The 17,522-nt window shown below is 41.3% G+C and overlaps 1 pseudogene; it reads left to right on the top strand.

Moving 5' to 3' along the window:
- The first annotated feature begins 1,402 nt into the window (after nucleotides 1-1,402).
- On the top strand, nucleotides 1,403-1,520 carry LOC124726068 (annotated as a pseudogene).
- Nucleotides 1,521-17,522: the final 16,002 nt, after the last annotated feature.

Consider the following 17,522-nt stretch of genomic DNA (forward strand, 5'->3'; position numbering starts at 1 on the left):
CACCTCACTCAGTGGTGTTCCACTAATTCAACTGTTATTGATGTTGGTAGTGGGGGGTCTTAAGTATCTTCTCATAATGGGAGAGATAGTTGTGGTCAGTATCTTCCTGCCTCAGCAGCTCTAGAACTTCTTCAACCTTCTCTGTTGATGATGACTGATGGAATGTTATATCATCTTCCATCTTTTGTAACTATTAGCCAGCTGGTTTTGCATGTTCGATATCGTCTACTGACATATCCCTCAAGGATTAAGGTGAATTTTAATCTTTGTAAGGAAACCATGGGAGGCTTCCCACACAGCAGGAAAGTATATGAGCCATGCATGCACTCATATTGATTCTGAACTACTCTGGATATTGTTTCTTACTGCCAGATTCCCTGATGTCTCATGAGGGGACAGCTTCGCAGCTCTTTTGAAGTTCATCACATGCACATCTCTCTGCATAGTTTTGTCTTGTTGGCTGATCTCAAATGCCAACTGGAGTCATTTGCCCAATGAGGATGAGGATGAAGAACCGGTCGCCACATTCTAGATGACAACAAATTAAGATGAAGAACGTGCAAACTCCATTTGAGGAATCATCGCTTCCCTTTGGCTTTGTGGTTGCATGATTGCATCTGTTAACATTCCTTATTCCCAAGGTCTGGCATCAAGATAAATGGTGAGCACCTAGTCTCGTATGTGATTAAGTGTTGGATGTGATTTGAGAAAATCGCCGTTCTTTTACTGAGCTCTTGGTCATGGAATTTGTTTTGTGTTCTTGCATACAGCTTTGTGTAGCTCTGTTTTGATTTGTGCTCTTAATGTGGATTGGCATTCCTGATAACTGGAACATGCCTGAGTTGTTCTTAGGACAGGTGTGAAAGGGAGCATATTTTCCCTAGTTCAAGTTCCATTATTGCTTTATTAGGCATTAAGATTGATTCTTTAAAATGGTATGTGTGTCTTTTATTGAATACCCAGGTGTTCAAACTGTTAACAAAACTTTTGTATTTCCATTTGAATGTTAACTTTAAACTACTCTTGTATGGACTCCTTTAAATGGTAAGTGTGTTTTATTCTGTGTTCAGATGCTCAAAAGTTATAAAACACTTTTTCTCCAATTGTCTGTTTACATTAAAGCACTTGTGGCTTGAACAGTCACAGTTTCTCTAGCTTTAAGTTTATTATGTCAAGGCTGATGACCCATGTGTAATCTGTAATTTATTTCTGCTATGCAATTTTAAAGTGTCTTTCATGTGTTTTCGGGTGGTTTTAGAAGCTGAGCTGATCGAGCAAGTGTATGGTGCATGGACTGTCTAATGCATTCAGTTTCAGCTCCCTTTGAAATTTTATTTAAGCTGTTTACTTTAATGATCTATTTGTGAAATGGATATTTTTGATGTTCCTTAATGTTTCTGAGGGCAACGGCCTTGCCGCAGTGAATACACCGGTTCCCATCAGATCACCAAACTTAAGCGCTGTCGGGTGTGGCCAGCACTTGGATGGGTGACCATCCGGGCCGCCATGTGCTGTTGCCATTTTTCAGGGTGCACTCAGCCTCGTGATGTCAACTGAGGATCTACTCGACCGAATAGTAGTGGCTCTGGTCAAAGACAACCATCATAACGACCGGGAGTGCGGTGTGCTGACCACACGCCCCTCCTATCCGCATCCTCAGCTGAGGATGATACGGCGGTCGGATGGTCCCAAAGGGCCACTTGTGGCCTGAAGACAGAGTGCTTTTTTAATGTTTCTGAGATTTAAAAATTCTGATCTAACAACAATTAAAAAGAGGATGTGATAAATATTTAAAGGAAACATTTAACAATGGAAAATCCAGGATGTAAACTAACAATATTACATAAAGGATAGTTGCTACTCTCCATATAGCTGAGATGCTGAGTCGTAGATAGGCACAACAAAAAGACAATCCAAAAATTAGCTTGCAGCCAACAAGACCGTTGTCATAGATAGAACATACTCACACACACTCATATGAATGCAGCTCACATACAGATGGCCACAGTCTCTGCCTGCTGAGGCCACATGGCAAGCAGCTGCACATGGGAGACACAACCGGGTGGTGGGGCTAAGGAGGAGGCTAGGGTGGGGAGGGGGAGGGATAGTAGGGTAGGGGTGGGGGATGGTAAAATGCTGGCTGTGGGAACGTACAGGGATGAGGTGGAGAGAGGGTAGCGCAGCTAGGCACAGTCGTGAGATCACATGGAGGGCAAGAGATGGGGGGTTCGCAGAAAAGGAGAGAGGTAAAAAGACTGTGGGTGCATTGGTGGTGTAGAGGGCCATGTAGTGCTAGAACGGGAACTTGGAAGGGGCTAGTGGGTAGAGGCAAAGACTAACTAAGGTTGAGGCATGAGGGTTACAGGAACATAGGATAAATTGCAGGGAGAGTTCCCACCTGCGCAGTTAAGAAGAGCAGATGTTGGTGGGAACAATCCATATGGCACAGGCTGTGAAGCAGGTACTGAAATAAAAATAAATGTCATGTGACTAGGGCGTCCTATCGGGTAGACCGTTTGCTGGGTGCGAGTCTTTCATTTTGATGTCATGTTGATGGGGATGAAATAGTGATGATTAGGACAACACAACACCCGGTCCCTGAGCGGAGAAAATCTCCGACCCAGCTGGAAATTGTACCCGGGCTCTTAGGATTGACTTCTGTCTCGCTGACCACTCAGCCACCAGGGGTGGACATCACTGAAATGAAGAATGTTGTGTTGGGAGGCGTGCTCAGCAATGGGGTAGTACAGCTGTTTCTTGGCCACAGTTTTTTTGTGACCTTTTATGGTGACAGACAGCTTGCTAGTTTCATGCACACATAGAATGCAGCACTGTGGTTGCAGCTTAGCTTGTGGATCACATGACTGGTTTTGCAGGTAGCCTTGCCTTTGATGTGATAGATGATGCTTGTGACCGGACTGGAGTAAGTGGTTGTGGGAGGATGTATGGGACAGGTCTTGTGTCTAGGTCTATTAATAGGATATGAGGCATGAAGCAAGATGTTGTGAGCAGGAGTTGTGTACGGATGGATGAGGATATAATGTAGGTTTGGTGGGTTGTGGAATACCACTGTGGGAAGGGTGGGAAGAATAGTGGGTTTGAAATTCCTCGTTTCAGACCACAATGAGAGATAGTCGAAACTATAGTAGAGAATGTGATTCAGTTGCTCCAGTCCTGGGAGGTACTGAGTCATGAGGGGAATGCTCTTCTATGGCCAGATGGTGGGATTTTTGGAGATGGTGGGTGACTAAAGAGATAAAGCATGGGAGATCTGATTTTGAACAAGTTGGGAGGGTAATTACAGTCTATGAAGACCTCAGACCCTCAGTGTACTTCAAGAGGAACTGCTCATCACTACAGATGCAACAGCCATGGGTGGCTAGGCTGTATGGAAGGGACTTCTTGGTATGAAATGGGTTGCAGTTGTTGAAGTGGAGGTATTGCTGGTGGTTGATAGGTTTGATGTGGACAGAGGTACTGATGTAGGTGGAGGTCAACATGTAGGAAGGTGACTTGTTGGGTTCAGTAGGACCAGATGAATCAAATGGGGGAGAAACTGTAGAGGTTCTGGAGGAATGTCAATAGGGTGTCCTTACCCTCAGTCCAGATCATGAAGATGTTATCATCGAATCTGAACCAGGTGAGAGGTTTGGGATTGTGAGTATTTATGTAGGATTCCTCAATATGGCTCATGAATAGGTTGGCATAGCATGGTGCCATGCAAGTGCCCATAGCCATACTCCAGATTTGTTTGTAGGTAATGCCTTCAGATGAGAATTAATTATGAGTGAGGATATAGTTGGTCATGGTGATTAGGAAAGAGGGTTGTAGGTTTGAAATCCTTGGGGCACTGGGAAAGGTGGTGTTCACTAGTTGAAATGTCATGGGCATTAGTGATGTTAGTTTAAAGGGAGGTGGATCATGTGGTAAAGGAAGAGGAACTATGGAAAGTCGGTGGAGGAAATGGTTGGTATCTTTTACATAGGAGGGAAGGTACCACCCAGGACTGGAGCAACTGAATCACATTCTCTGCCAGGGTTTTAACTAACTCTTATCATGCCCTGAAATAAGGAATGTCCTACCCACTATCCTTCCTGTCCCTCCCACAGTGGTATTCCGTCACCCGCCAAAGAAACACAATATCTTCATTGGGGACATGTTGAAAATGTGTGCCCCGACTGGGACTTGAACCCGGGATCTCCTGCTTACATGGCAGATGCTCTATCCATCTGAGCCACTGAGAGCACAGAGGATATGGCACCTGCAGGGACAGTGAGAAGAGAAAGAATTACAAATGAAAATCTGTCAGAGAAAGCTGCAGTATACTTTATGAGGGTTTATCCAGTAGCTGATCTTACTGCAGACATGTTCAAATGAAGTGGAGAGTTACAAGGTTAGATTGGAAATAGAAGAAGATGTCTTGGGTGAAGAAGGGTAATAATTAATCATGCAGAATTAATGTTCAAAAGAAAACACGGAAACACTACTACTGACAATAAACTGATCAAAGTGCAGAAATATGAGGTTGGTGATATTGAAGAAATATTTGCACAACTAGTGACAATCTTTTGGGAACTTACATATATGCATGAATGTGATAGATATGAAATGCTTTTAGCATGTAGGATTTGTGATTTATTTTCAGAAGTAATAATTAAGAGTGAAATCTTACATAAATGATTGTAAAAAATGCAGTACTCTATTACGTCTTATATGAAACACACAATGTATTAAGTGACCAGCTGAAAAAAATGCTCCTATCAGAGCACAAAAAAGACGGATATGCCCCTCTTTAAAAGATTCTGACAGAAAATGGGGGAACTAGCTGCCTCAGTCCTGACACCAATGATTTTGGGATATAAACATATTTGTGGTCTTTTAACACAAAATATTTAAAATCCTTTTATCCAGTCTTTCTTTGCAGTCAAACCTGCTTATTCAGTGTCTCCCTCTCAATGCCACTGTATATATATATATATCTACCTCTCACTGTCTCCTTTCCCTGTGACTGGCACTTTCTCTAGCCTGTCTCTCCCACTGTCACTGTCTTCATCCATTTTTATTGTTTCACCACTTTCACTGTCTCTCTGCCCACAACCATTATCTTTGTCCCATTCTTTTTCTCTTCCAGTGCCAATTTCTCTTTCTTTCTTGCTTACAGTCTGCTGTCTTTCTCTTTTCTCCACACATGTCCTTGGGGATGGTTGCTCAGACTTTTGACCGACAGACTGGAAAACTTAAAGTTGAGTGTAGGGGATGGAGGTAAGTGGACAAATATTTTTTTGTGTTAAAGTTCAATAGTCTGTGGGCTCCAGAACCCTTTTAACCTATTTGCTGTGGCCTTCTCCACCAGACATCATGGCACCTAGAGTACCAACAACCAAACTGACAGCCTGCAGCCATGGGTTGCCCACCTTGCAGGCACACCGAAGCACTACACAATCGATGGGCAATATTGATGAACGGCCACAGCAACAACCACAACAACAACACCACAGCAAAGAAACCAACGGCCACCAGGGGCCATTACCGGCCCACATAAACATAAGAAAGAGGTCGCTGCGGATCCCGGAACTATTTTCACACGTCAAACCACGTGATGGAAAATAGTTCTGAGGTACTCATCCGCCGAAACACTATAAGGCCAGCACTCGGCCGCACATCGGCAGTTCATCAACCGCCAGCAGAATTGGATAGCTGCCACCCCGGCAGCCCGGCTTGGATCTTCTTGCTGATCTCTGGATTTGTCTTGGTATATTGGAGAAGTCTCTGGTGGAGACTAGTAGGAAATTATTTCAGTTGTTTTCTATCTTATTCTTGTATGTAGTTGTGATTTGAAGATGGATCACTGTTTGTGTTGGTGCTGTACTTGGAGAATTTGTTTTGGTTAACTGAACAGTCCAATAAATTGTTTTCGGACATTGATCGTTAGTGTTTTCTGCTTATGCAGACATATTACTATGTATGCCTCCACTCATTTCTCTTTTTCATTTCTACTGTCTCCCTCTTTTGACTCCCACTGGCTATCGCCATTCATCTCTCTCTCTCTTTTTCTGCTGGTATATCTCACTGACCATTACCATCTCCTCTCTCTTCAGTCCCACTGCTGTTGTCTTCATCCAGCTCTTTTTTTTTTTTTTTTTTTTTTTTTTTTTTTTTTTTTTTTTTTTTTTTTTTTTTTTTTTTTTGCTGCCACTTTCTTTCCCCCACTATCAATGTCTCCTCTCTCTCTCTCTCTCTCTCTCTCTCACTCTCTCTCTCTCTCCAGCTGGCACTATCTCCTCTGTCATACACTGTCACAGTCATTCTGCTACTCTCTTTCAGCACACAAAAAACCAACATATTCGAAAGACAAAATTTTCATTGAGGGAGGTTGAATGAGTATTGAGGTAACTGGTTCTCTACTTTTCTGTCAGAGTCTTTTAAGGAGAAATATATTCACTTTTTTGTGCTCCAAAAAAAGAGCATTTTTCATCCCATTATGCAGAGATAGTGCAGGATAAAGTCTCATTGGAGCAAAATGTCGACTAAAAACGTAGTCTCATGATCTCAGAACCCTTGTGATGACTCCAGAACCTTAAAATGTGTTCACTGAAACATTTAAACCTACATATATGCCTGAGACTAGATATTATGTGCAGAAGTACAGTAACTCTAGATCTCAGAAACAGATAATGAGAACAAGAAAAGTTTCAGGGTTAGCAAGACCATCATCATAAGGATATATGGTAGCAATTTTGATGTTATGCCGTAAATATAAATTGTAGACATAGTCATCCCCACGAAGTTTACTTTTGGCACCCAACAATCATAATTTTTTAGGTGTATCTAAATATTTTCAAAAATGTGGAAATAATGTTTCTAGGTAAATGTCTTAACAACTATCAAGTTAAAACTTGAGACGTTTCCTGTGGAGAGTATTTTAGATAATATCAATCCAGGGTGGAAAAATTATTGCAAACCAATTTTTGCAGAATCAGAACCAGCACCTGCATTTAGCATTTGACGATGCCACTATGGCTGCAGTGCATTAGGACTTTTATGAAACAGTTCTGATGATGGTCATTAAAGACCGAAACTGGTAATCTGTTAACAAAAAGGTTGGGGCCATAGACGTAAATAAAAGGAAACTTATTACATATATGGGTTACTGTTTTTTCATGACAATGTCACAGTTTGTGATGTTAATTGTTGTCTTTGGCAACATTTTTAGCAGTGCTGTAGTGGACCTTTCCATATGTGGAAATTTCAAAAGTCAATTCTATTAGAACTAGTCTCACCACAGTTGAATCTGTCACCTTTGTTTGTGAGTCTTGATCAGTGATTTTCAATGATGGATTGTGTTATTCTAGTTGTCCACCTTACTGAGCTCAGTTCAAGTATGAGTTATTCCCTGGGATTGGTTACAGTACATTGTCACTGTGCAAGGTACATCCTTCTTAAAGAGAAGATGTTGTCTTGTTTGACTGGCAATGGTGTACAGTACTGATATTCCTCTAGAGCGGAGGCTTTTGAGTTTCATGAGAGGCAGACAGTTTAGTTTTGATCAGACATCACTTTTATTGACGTTCACACACATAACCTGACATAATGTGTGATTTGGGGGCAGTTCTGATCAGATTGTAATTTATGGTGAGTCATATACTTTGTTAGTAGTGGCATCTTGTAATGCAGTAACTATATTCACTTTCTTGTTGTTGTTGTTGTGGTCTTCAGTCCTGAGACTGGTTTGATGCAGCTCTCCATGCTACTCTATCCTGTGCAAGCTTCTTCATCTCCCAGTACCTACCGCAACCTACATCCTTCTGAATCTGCTTAGTGTATTCATCTCTTGGTCTCCCTCTATGATTTTACCCTCCACGATGTCCTCCAATACTAAATTGGTGATCCCTTGATGCCTCAGAACATGTCCTACCATCCGATCCCTCCTTCTAGTCAAGTTGTGCCACAAACTTCTCTTCTCCCCAATCCTATTCAATACTTCATTAGTTATGTGATCTACATACCTAATCTTCAGCACTCTTCTGTAGCACCACATTTCAAAAGCTTCTATTCTCTTCTTGTCCAAACTATTTATCGTCCATGTTTCACTTCCATACATAGCTACACTCCATACAACACTTTCAGAAATGACTTCCTGACACTTAAATCTGTACTCGATGTTAACAAATTTCTCTTCTTCAGAAACGCTTTCCTTGCCATTGCCAGTCTACATTTTATATCCTCTCTACTTCGACCATCATCAGTTATTTTGTTCCCCAAATAGCAAAACTCATTTACTACTTTAAGTGTCTCATTTCCTAATCTAATTCCCTCAGCATCACCCGACTTAATTCGACTACATTCCATTATCCTCATTTTGCTTTTGTTGATGTTCATCTTATGTCCTCCTTTCAAGACACTATCCATTCTGTTCAACTGCTCTTCCAAGTCCTTTGCTGTCTCTGACAGAATTACAATGTCATCGGTGAACCTCAAAGTTTTTATTTCTTCTCCATGGATTTTAATACCTACTCCGAATTTTTCTTTTGTTTCCTTCACTGCTTGCTCAATATACAGATTGAATAGCATTGGGGAGAGACTACAACCCTGTCTCACTCCCTTCCCAACCACTGCTTCCCTTTCATGTCCCTCGAGTCTTATAACTGCCATCTGGTTTATGTACAAATTATAAATAGTCTTTCGCTCCCTGTATTTTACCCCTGCCACCTTCAGAATTTGAAAGAGAGTATTCCAGTCAACATTGTCAAAAGCTTTCTCTATGTCTACAAATGCTAGAAACGTAGGTTTGCCCTTCCTTAATCTAGCTTCTAAGATAAGTTGTAGGGTCAGTATTGCCTCACGTGTTCCAACATTTCTACGGAATCCAAACTGATCTTTCCCGAGGTCGGCTTCTACTAGTTTTTCCATTCATCTGTAAAGAATTCGTGTTAGTATTTTGCAGCTGTGACTTATTAAACTGATTGTTCAGTAATTTTGACATCTGTCAACACCTGCTTTCTTTGGTATTGGAATTATTATATTCTTCTTGAAGTCTGAGGGTATTTCGCTTGTTTCATACATCTTGCTCACCAGATGGTAGAGTTTTGTCAGGACTGGCTCTCCCAAGGCCGTCAGTAGTTCTAATGGAATGTTGTTTACTCTGGGGGCCTTGTTTCGACTCAGGTCTTTCAGTGCTCTGTCAAACTCTTCACGCACTATCGTATCTCCCAGTTCATCTTCATCTGCATCCTCTTCCATTTCCACAATATTGTCCTTAAGTACACCACCCTTGTATAGACCCTCTATATACTCCTTCCACCTGTCTACTTTCCCTTCTTTGCTTAGAACTGGGTTTCCATCTGAGCTAGTGGTTCTCTTATCTCCAAAAGTCTCTTTAATTTTCTTGTAGGCAGTATCTATCTTACCCCTCGTGAGATAAGCCTCTACATCCTTACATTTGTCCTCTAGCCATCTCTGCTTAGCCATTTTGCACTTCCTGTCGATCTCATTTTTGAGACGTTTGTATTCCTTTTCGCCTGCTGCATTTACTGCATTTTTATATTTTCTCCTTTCATCAATTAAATTCAATATCTCTTCTGTTACCCAAGGATTTCTATTAGCTCTTGTCTTTTTACCTACTTGATTCTCTGCTGCCTTCACTACTTCATCCCTCAAAGCTACCCATTCTTCTTCTACTGTATTTCTTTCCCCCATTCCTGTCAATTGTTCCCTTATGCTCTCCCTGAAACTCTGTACAACCTCTGGTTCTTTCAGTTTATCCAGGTCCCATCTCTTTAAATTCTCACCTTTTTGCAGTTTCTTCAGTTTTAATCTACAGGTCATAACCAATAGATTGTGGTCAGAGTCCACACCTGCCTCTGGAAATGTCTTACAATTTAGAACCTGGTTCCCAAATCTCTGTCTTACCATTATATAATCTATCTGAAACCTGTCAGTATCTCCAGGCTTCTTCCATGTATACAGCCTTCTTTTATGATTCTTGAACCAAGTGTTAGCTATGATTAAGTTCCCAGAGTGAGATTTTCACTCTGCAGCGGAGTGTGCGCTGATATGAAACTTCCTGGCAGATTAAAACTGTGTGCCCGACCGAGACTCGAACTCGGGACCTTTGCCTTTCGCGGACAAGTGCTCTACCATCTGAGCTACCGAAGCATCACTCACGCCCGGTACTCACAGCTTTACTTCTGCCAGTATCTCGTCTCCTACCTTCCAAACTTTACAGAAGCTCTCCTGCGGACCTTGCAGAACTAGCACTCCTGAAAGAAAGGATAGAGCACTTGCCTGCGAAAAGGAAAGGTCCCGAGTTCGAGTCTCGGTCGGGCACACAGTTTTAATCTGCCAGGAAGTTTCATATGATTAAGTTGTGCTTTGTGCAAAATTCTACCAGGCGGCTTTCTCTTTCATTTCTTAGCCCCAATCCATATTCACCTACTACGTTTACTTCTCTCCCTTTTCCTACTACCGAATTCCAGTCACCCATGATTATTAAATTTTCGTCATCCTTCACTATCTGAATAATTTCTTTTATTTCATCATACATTTCTTCAATTTCTTCGTCATCTGCAGAGCTAGTTGGCATATAAACTTATACTACTGTAGTAGGTGTGGGCTTCGTATCTATCTTGGCCACAATAATACGTTCACTATGCTGTTTGTAATAGCTTACCAGCATTCCTATTTTCCTATTCATTATTAAACCTACTCCTGCATTACCCCTATTTGATTTTGTGTTTATAACCCTGTAGTCACCTGACCAGAAGTCTCGTTCCTCCTGCCACCGAACTTCACTAATTCCCACTATACCTAACTTTAACCTATCCATTTCCCTTTTTAAGTTTTCTAACCAACCTGGCCAATTAAGGGATCTGACATTCCACGCTCCGACCCGTAGAATGCCAGTTTTCTTTCTCCTGATAACAACGTCCTCTTGAGTAGGCCCCGCCCAGAGATCCGAATGGGAGACTATTTTACCTCCGGAATATTTTACCCAAGAGGACGCCATCATCATTTAATCATACAGTAAGGCTGCATGCCCTCAGGAAAAATTACGGCCATAGTTTCCTCTTGCTTTCAGCCGTTCACAGTACCAGCACAGCAAGGCCATTTTGGTTAGTGTTACAAGGCCAGATCAGTCAATCATCCAGACTGTTGCCCTTGCAACTACTGAAAAGGCTGCTGCCCCTCTTCAGGAACCACACGTTTGTCTGGCCTCTCAACAGATACCCCTTCATTGTGCTTGCACCTATGGTACGGCTATCTGTATCACTGAGGTATTCAAGCCTCCCCACCAACGGCAGGGTCCATGGTTCATGGGGGTGGATTCACTTTCTTATCATGGAGTAAAGTACTTATATGCTGTAAGTTTTGTGAACTGGAGGAGAGAATATTTGATCTGATGCTGCAATTAAGACATCAGTGTACAATCCTTGAGTTGTTTGTATACATGTGAGAGATGTGACTCTTGGGTGCAGGAGCTGACTTGAATTCATTAACACTCATGTTTAAGTGTCAGAGAAAGATTAAACTTCCAGTGTGGATAAACTGTGGATGAGTCAACCATCATTGGTGGCTTGTCGCTCATCAAACACTACATTGTTGACAGTAGGCATATTTTTGATGCAGTGGCCAAGTGGGTGTGTCATTTGATTTAAAATGACATTGACAATTCAGTTCAGTGCTTAGCAAAAATGTTCTGTGATCATGCTTGTGAGTTGCTGAACATGTTTCACTGAGGAACTCAGAGGGATTATAACTGCATTTGAAATTGTCTCAAGTGAAATGGATATTCATGGAAAATTGTCATGTTAACATCTGTTGTTTGTAATAAGACTGATATTCTCAGGTCAATTATGGTTTCAGTGGAATTGCAGGGTGTTTCAAAAAGAATATATGGATTACAAAATATTATTTTGTCCAAACTATCGATCACTGCTCCTTAGCTTGGCTAGTGGAGAAACGAATACGTAGTCTAGTTTATATTATTAGCTGCTAGATGTCAGTTGTCTTCTGTTTTGCTTGGTAACTGTCATGTGTTTAAAATGGCTACTTTTCAGCAGAAATTGTTTTGTGTTCTCGAGTCTGCGAAGTGCAATTCTGTGATTACAGAGCAAAGGTACTTCAGGTTGAGGTACCAAATTGATCCTCCGAATGGGTGGAACATTCGTAGATAGTATCAACAGTTTCTAGATACAGAATGAGTATGTAAAAGAAAGAGTCCTGGCTGCCCTCATGTCCCTGAAGAAAATTTTGCACGAATTCAAACTGCTTTCCAATGTAGTCCTTCATAGTCAACTTGTCGTGTCACTCAGGAGTTACAACTGCCTACAACAACAATTTGGGATGTTTTGCGATGTTGGTTGGTTACGAAGCCATACAAGTAACAGCTGTTACAAGCTGTGTGTCCTGATGACAAATGCAAACATGTGGCATTTTGAAACAAGATTCTTGATGCTATTGACAATGCTAACACTTTCGCGAAATGCATCACGTTCAGTGATGAAGCGACTTTCCATGTTAGTGGTTAGGTAAACAAACACAATGTTCAAATGTGGGGCCTACAGATCCCACTTGCAGCCACTAAACAAATGGCTCTAAGCACTATGGGACTTAACTTATGAGGTCATCAGTCCCCTTGACTTAGAACTACTTAAACCTAACTAACCTAAGGACATCACACACATCCATGCCCGAAGCAGGATTCAAACCTGAGGCCATAGCAGCAGCGCAGTTCTGCACTGAAGCGCCTAGAACCACTCAGCCACAGTGGCTGGCTAGACACTGAACATGTATGAGATTCGCCCAAAGTAAATGTGTTTTGTGTGATATCCCAGTCATCTGTTTATATAGCCAATTCTTCTTTGATGGAAACATGATTAACAGTCAGCAGTACCTCCCTATGTTACAAAACTGGTTTTTTCTGAGGCTGCACAAAGACAACTTCATTTTTCAACAAGATGTGGCACCCCCTTACTGGAGTCCCCAAGTGTGTGAATATCTGAATGAAAATCTACTGAACCACTGGATTGATCATGAAGGAGCTGGCAACTTGGCATGTCTCAGCTGGGCTCCATGGTCATTGGATTTGACACCCTCTGACTTCTTCTTGTGGGGTTTTGTGTACCACCACTCCCACAGAACCTAGAAGAGTTGAAGAACCAGGTCCGTACTGCTGTAACATCAGTGATGAAGGACATGCTTGCCCGAGTATTGGAAGAATTTGAGTATCGATGTGATATTGTTCATGTCACTGATGGAGGACATACTGAACATCTGTAATCTGAAATTGAGAGGTTTGTAAATGTGTGTGTAAAGTTTCATATTTGTATGTCTTAAAGTTTAATAAACATAAGCGTTCAAAACACGTATATTCTTTTTGATACATCTTGTACTTTATTATACCTCTGCTACCATATCCATATATCTACTGGTCTTAATCTATTTCTTTACACAAAATTTTTGTTTTACTTCAGTACTTATGCTTACTGTACAAATTTTGCATTTTCACTCACCATCAATTCCTGCTGATATCTTCTCTATGAGAGTCACCCTATATTCCATAACCAGTTTTGTAGTTGGTTGTACCCCTGGGTGAGCCATGTTGTGCAGTTTGTGGAAAACAGTTTTCTGAAATTTTGCGTGACTACTCAAAGTACACAATTTTGGGAGATATCACAACATAATTGAGTAGCAGTTCCAGAAATCAGTATTCCTGCCATGACCCAAATCCATTAGCAGAGTCTTGTAATAATTCTTTGATTTGTGGATTCTGCCATTGCACTGCTGCAAGCTCTTCATAATTGGTGTTGACACTGCATTTGCACATGAGAGGAAATCGACCACAATCTTCTCTGTTCCCTTAAGATGTTGAACATCTTTAGCTAATAAAATCCATGTGACAGGATCAGCATGGGATACCATCCTTGCTCAAGCTATGGAGGGTGTGCACCTGTGGCTGATTGTCTGTAAAAATTGTGACAGATCTGCCTTCACTGTCTTCTCAGAAATGCTTCACTGCTTTGTAAAGTGCCAACATTTTCTGGCTGTAAGCTGATCACTTGCATTGCAATGCCATAAGCTTTTGAGAAAAAAACCATAGCAGCTGTTGCTGGCCTCAGACCATTTGCAGCAGAACTGCACATATAGCAGTTCCACTAGCATCAATGAGAACTGATAAGGGTGCCAAAGACAATGGCTGCACCAAGGTGACAGCTCAGTGTGGACTACCTTTTATTTGGTCAAATGCACATTGCACCTGACTCATTCATGACAGTGTTTGTTCACCATGTGCAGTCTTTCCAGCTGACGTGTCAGTCAGCAGCACTTGAATTTTGGCAGCCTGGTATATATTGTGAGGGTAGAAATTGATTGCTGCCAATGAAGTGTCACAATTTGTGAAAGTTTCTGGCCCATACATCTGATGGATAAGATCCATGTATTACTGTATGGATTTAATACTCATCAGTGTCACAGAATGAGCTAGAAAGATGATTTCTTGTTTATGTAGTTGACAGTTTTCTTCATTCATGATCGTCCCATACTGTATGAGGGTGTGAATATAATGCTTGCTTCGAATATACTAAGATGTTAGTAAGAAAAACGAAACTGGACAATATGGAGTACTTTATTTATAAACTGGTGCCAAGTGTGAGTGGCATTTTTTAATCTGAAGGGCACAAAAAGAAACTCATATAGTCCAAATGGTATAACTATCATACTTTTTGTACATATTTGGGGTTCTTGGGGATTTGCAAATACACTTTCTGGCATTTCAAGATGCTAAATATGGAGGCATCTGCAAATACACGTGCAAAATCTTGAATATTAAGATATTAGGTACTGGGTACTGATCTGGTGTTGTACAGGAGTTAAGAGCCTGGTAGTCACCACACAGGAGGTACAAAACATTTTTCTTTGGCGCTAAATGTGTGAAGGATGTGCACGGGCTGTCTGGAGGGTGTACTATTCCCACTTGTAGTAATTTATTGATAACGGCCTGAGAGGCTCATAACTTGTCCAGAGTTAACCGGTCAGTCTTGTGGAAAACTGGCGGCCCTGATGTGGTATTTATCCTGTGGACCATATCACTATTCATATATTTTTCCTATGAACACTGGGAACACTGATATCACTGTGGGTGGTAGTATGTGCTCTGTTATTTACATTTTGTGGTACTGACCTGCATGATGGAGTAAGATTTCTCATGTTTTACTGGCATACTTTGGCATCATAAACTGTTTTTCTCCTCCTCGCATGTCATATTACATGTGCTCCTCTGGTTGTTCACAAATGTCACTCAGTACTGTTACAAGTTCACTTGGTGTATGATCCACAGATGAGTTTCTGGGATGAGCTCTTTTATTCTTGAATTTCTCTATTCACACTTTAACCACTTTTAGTTCCATTGTCTTGTAAGACAATTTTGTTTTTAACTGTTGGTTATCCTCATATAACTTTTCTTTTCTTTTGTCTTCATACTTCTTGTTCATAGCTTCTAGAACTGATTTCAGAGGATGATATGCATTCTTCAACTGGTTATTGATCATTGTTTTGGAATTTGAAGATTATCTGTATGGGTGCTTCAAGGGAAAGGGGGGAGCGATCTACCAATGACGCCCATCACAGATGCTCTGCAGCTCGTGTGTCAAAGTGTGCCATCTGCTAAATCAGGAGAGAGGTGGAACTGTCCTAAAAATTGCACTGCATAAAGGCTCATTTGCATCTGCAATCACAAAATTCCAGATGAAAGTTTCATGTACTCTGAGGTCAACTGCAGCATACAGAACCCAGTAAGTTGTACTCGATGGTGAGTGTTCACCAGAGACAAGGGTATCGTCAGGAGTGCCCCACGGAAGTGCAATAGGACTGCTGTTGTTCTCTATACCCATAAATGATTTGGCGGATGGAGTGGGCAGTGGTCTGCAGTTGTTTGCTGATGTTGTGCTCGCCACTGTGGATGAGCGGTTTAGGCACTTCAGTCCAGAACCACACTGCTGCTACGGTCGCAGGTTCGAATCCTGCCTTAGGCATGGATGTGTGTGATGTCCTTAGGTTAGTTAGGTTTCAGTAGTTCTAAGTCTAGGGGACTGATGACCACAGATGCTAAGTCCCATAGTGCTTGGAGCCATTTTTTGATGATTTCATGGTGTACGTTAAGGTGATAAGGTTGAGTGACTGTAGGAAGATACAAGCTGACTTGGACAAAGTTTCCAGTTTGTGTGATGAATGGCAGCTAGCACTAAATGTGGGAAAATGTAAATTAATGCAGATGAATAGGAAGAACAAGCCTGTAATGTTCAGATAAAGTATTACTAGTGTTCAGTTTGACACAGTCAAGTCATTTAAAGATCTGAGCATAACATTGCAAAGTGATATAAGGTGGAACTAGAATGTGAAAACTGTGGTAGGGAAGGCAAATGGTCAACATCAGTTTATTGGGAGGATTTTAGGAAAAAGTGGTTCACCTCTAAAGGAAACCACTATAGGATGCTGGTGCAACCTATTCCTGAGTACTGTTTGAGTGTTTGGGATCAGTACCAGGTTGAATAGAAGGAAGACACTGAACCAGTTCAGAGGAGGACTGCTAGATTTGTTACCGGTAGATTCGAACAAAACATAAGCGTTACAGAGATGCTTTGGAAACTCGAATGGGAATCCCTGGAGTTAAGGTGGCTTTCCTTTTGGGAAACACTATTAAAAAAATTTAGAGAACCAGTATTTGAAGCTGACTGCCAAACGATGTAGATGGCTGGCATCTGCCATTGCCATTAGTTTTTGGTGTTTAGTTGTGATGTCACTGTCTTGTATTTCTGTGAGCATTAGGTGTCCTTTGGCAAACAGCTGCAACAGCAGAGCAATTTGTTTATTTTGCTCCTTCCATAATAGTGTTGTCATGATTGCAGAATTGCAAAAATGCTGCCTGCTACTTATAATTTACATTCCCATATTCACACAGAATCACCAGTGTCTGAATATGTGGTGGTAATCTAGTTAATGAAAGTGTTCAAACGGTCTTGTCTGGCAAGTTTATTGGGCCTATCAGGTCATGAAAGAGTCTCCAAAACTGTGAAGGTATTCCACTGCCAATTTTTGTTCATCTATCGCTTGCTGCAGCTGCTGATCCAGTGACTGAATTAATTGTTGGTGCAAAGTCACTCTTGCCTTATCAAATTTCTAAATTTGCTGGTGGCAAGTGGTGATTTATGAGAGCAGTTTTAGAAGTTCATGGAATCACCACCAGATATCAGCACTAGCTTGTAGAGGTTCCCATGTAATAATACATCATCCTTTAAGTGTAAATACTTGACCTGTCAGTGCACTGGGTAGAGAGATCAGTGGTGTGGATGTCTCTCTGTTGTTGTTCCTATGTAGTGATTAGTGAAGTTTGAAAAAATCAAGATTGAAGAAGTGATTAAGTCTGGTGTAAAGAAAGGTATGAAAGCGAAGGAAATTCTTGCCACTTTTCAGAACAAAATGGGGAACTTTGCTCCTTTGTATTCAACTGTTGTCAAGTAGATAAATGA

The sequence above is a fragment of the Schistocerca piceifrons genome, chromosome 1 (assembly GCF_021461385.2).
Source record: "Schistocerca piceifrons isolate TAMUIC-IGC-003096 chromosome 1, iqSchPice1.1, whole genome shotgun sequence".
NCBI lineage: Eukaryota > Metazoa > Arthropoda > Insecta > Orthoptera > Acrididae > Schistocerca > Schistocerca piceifrons.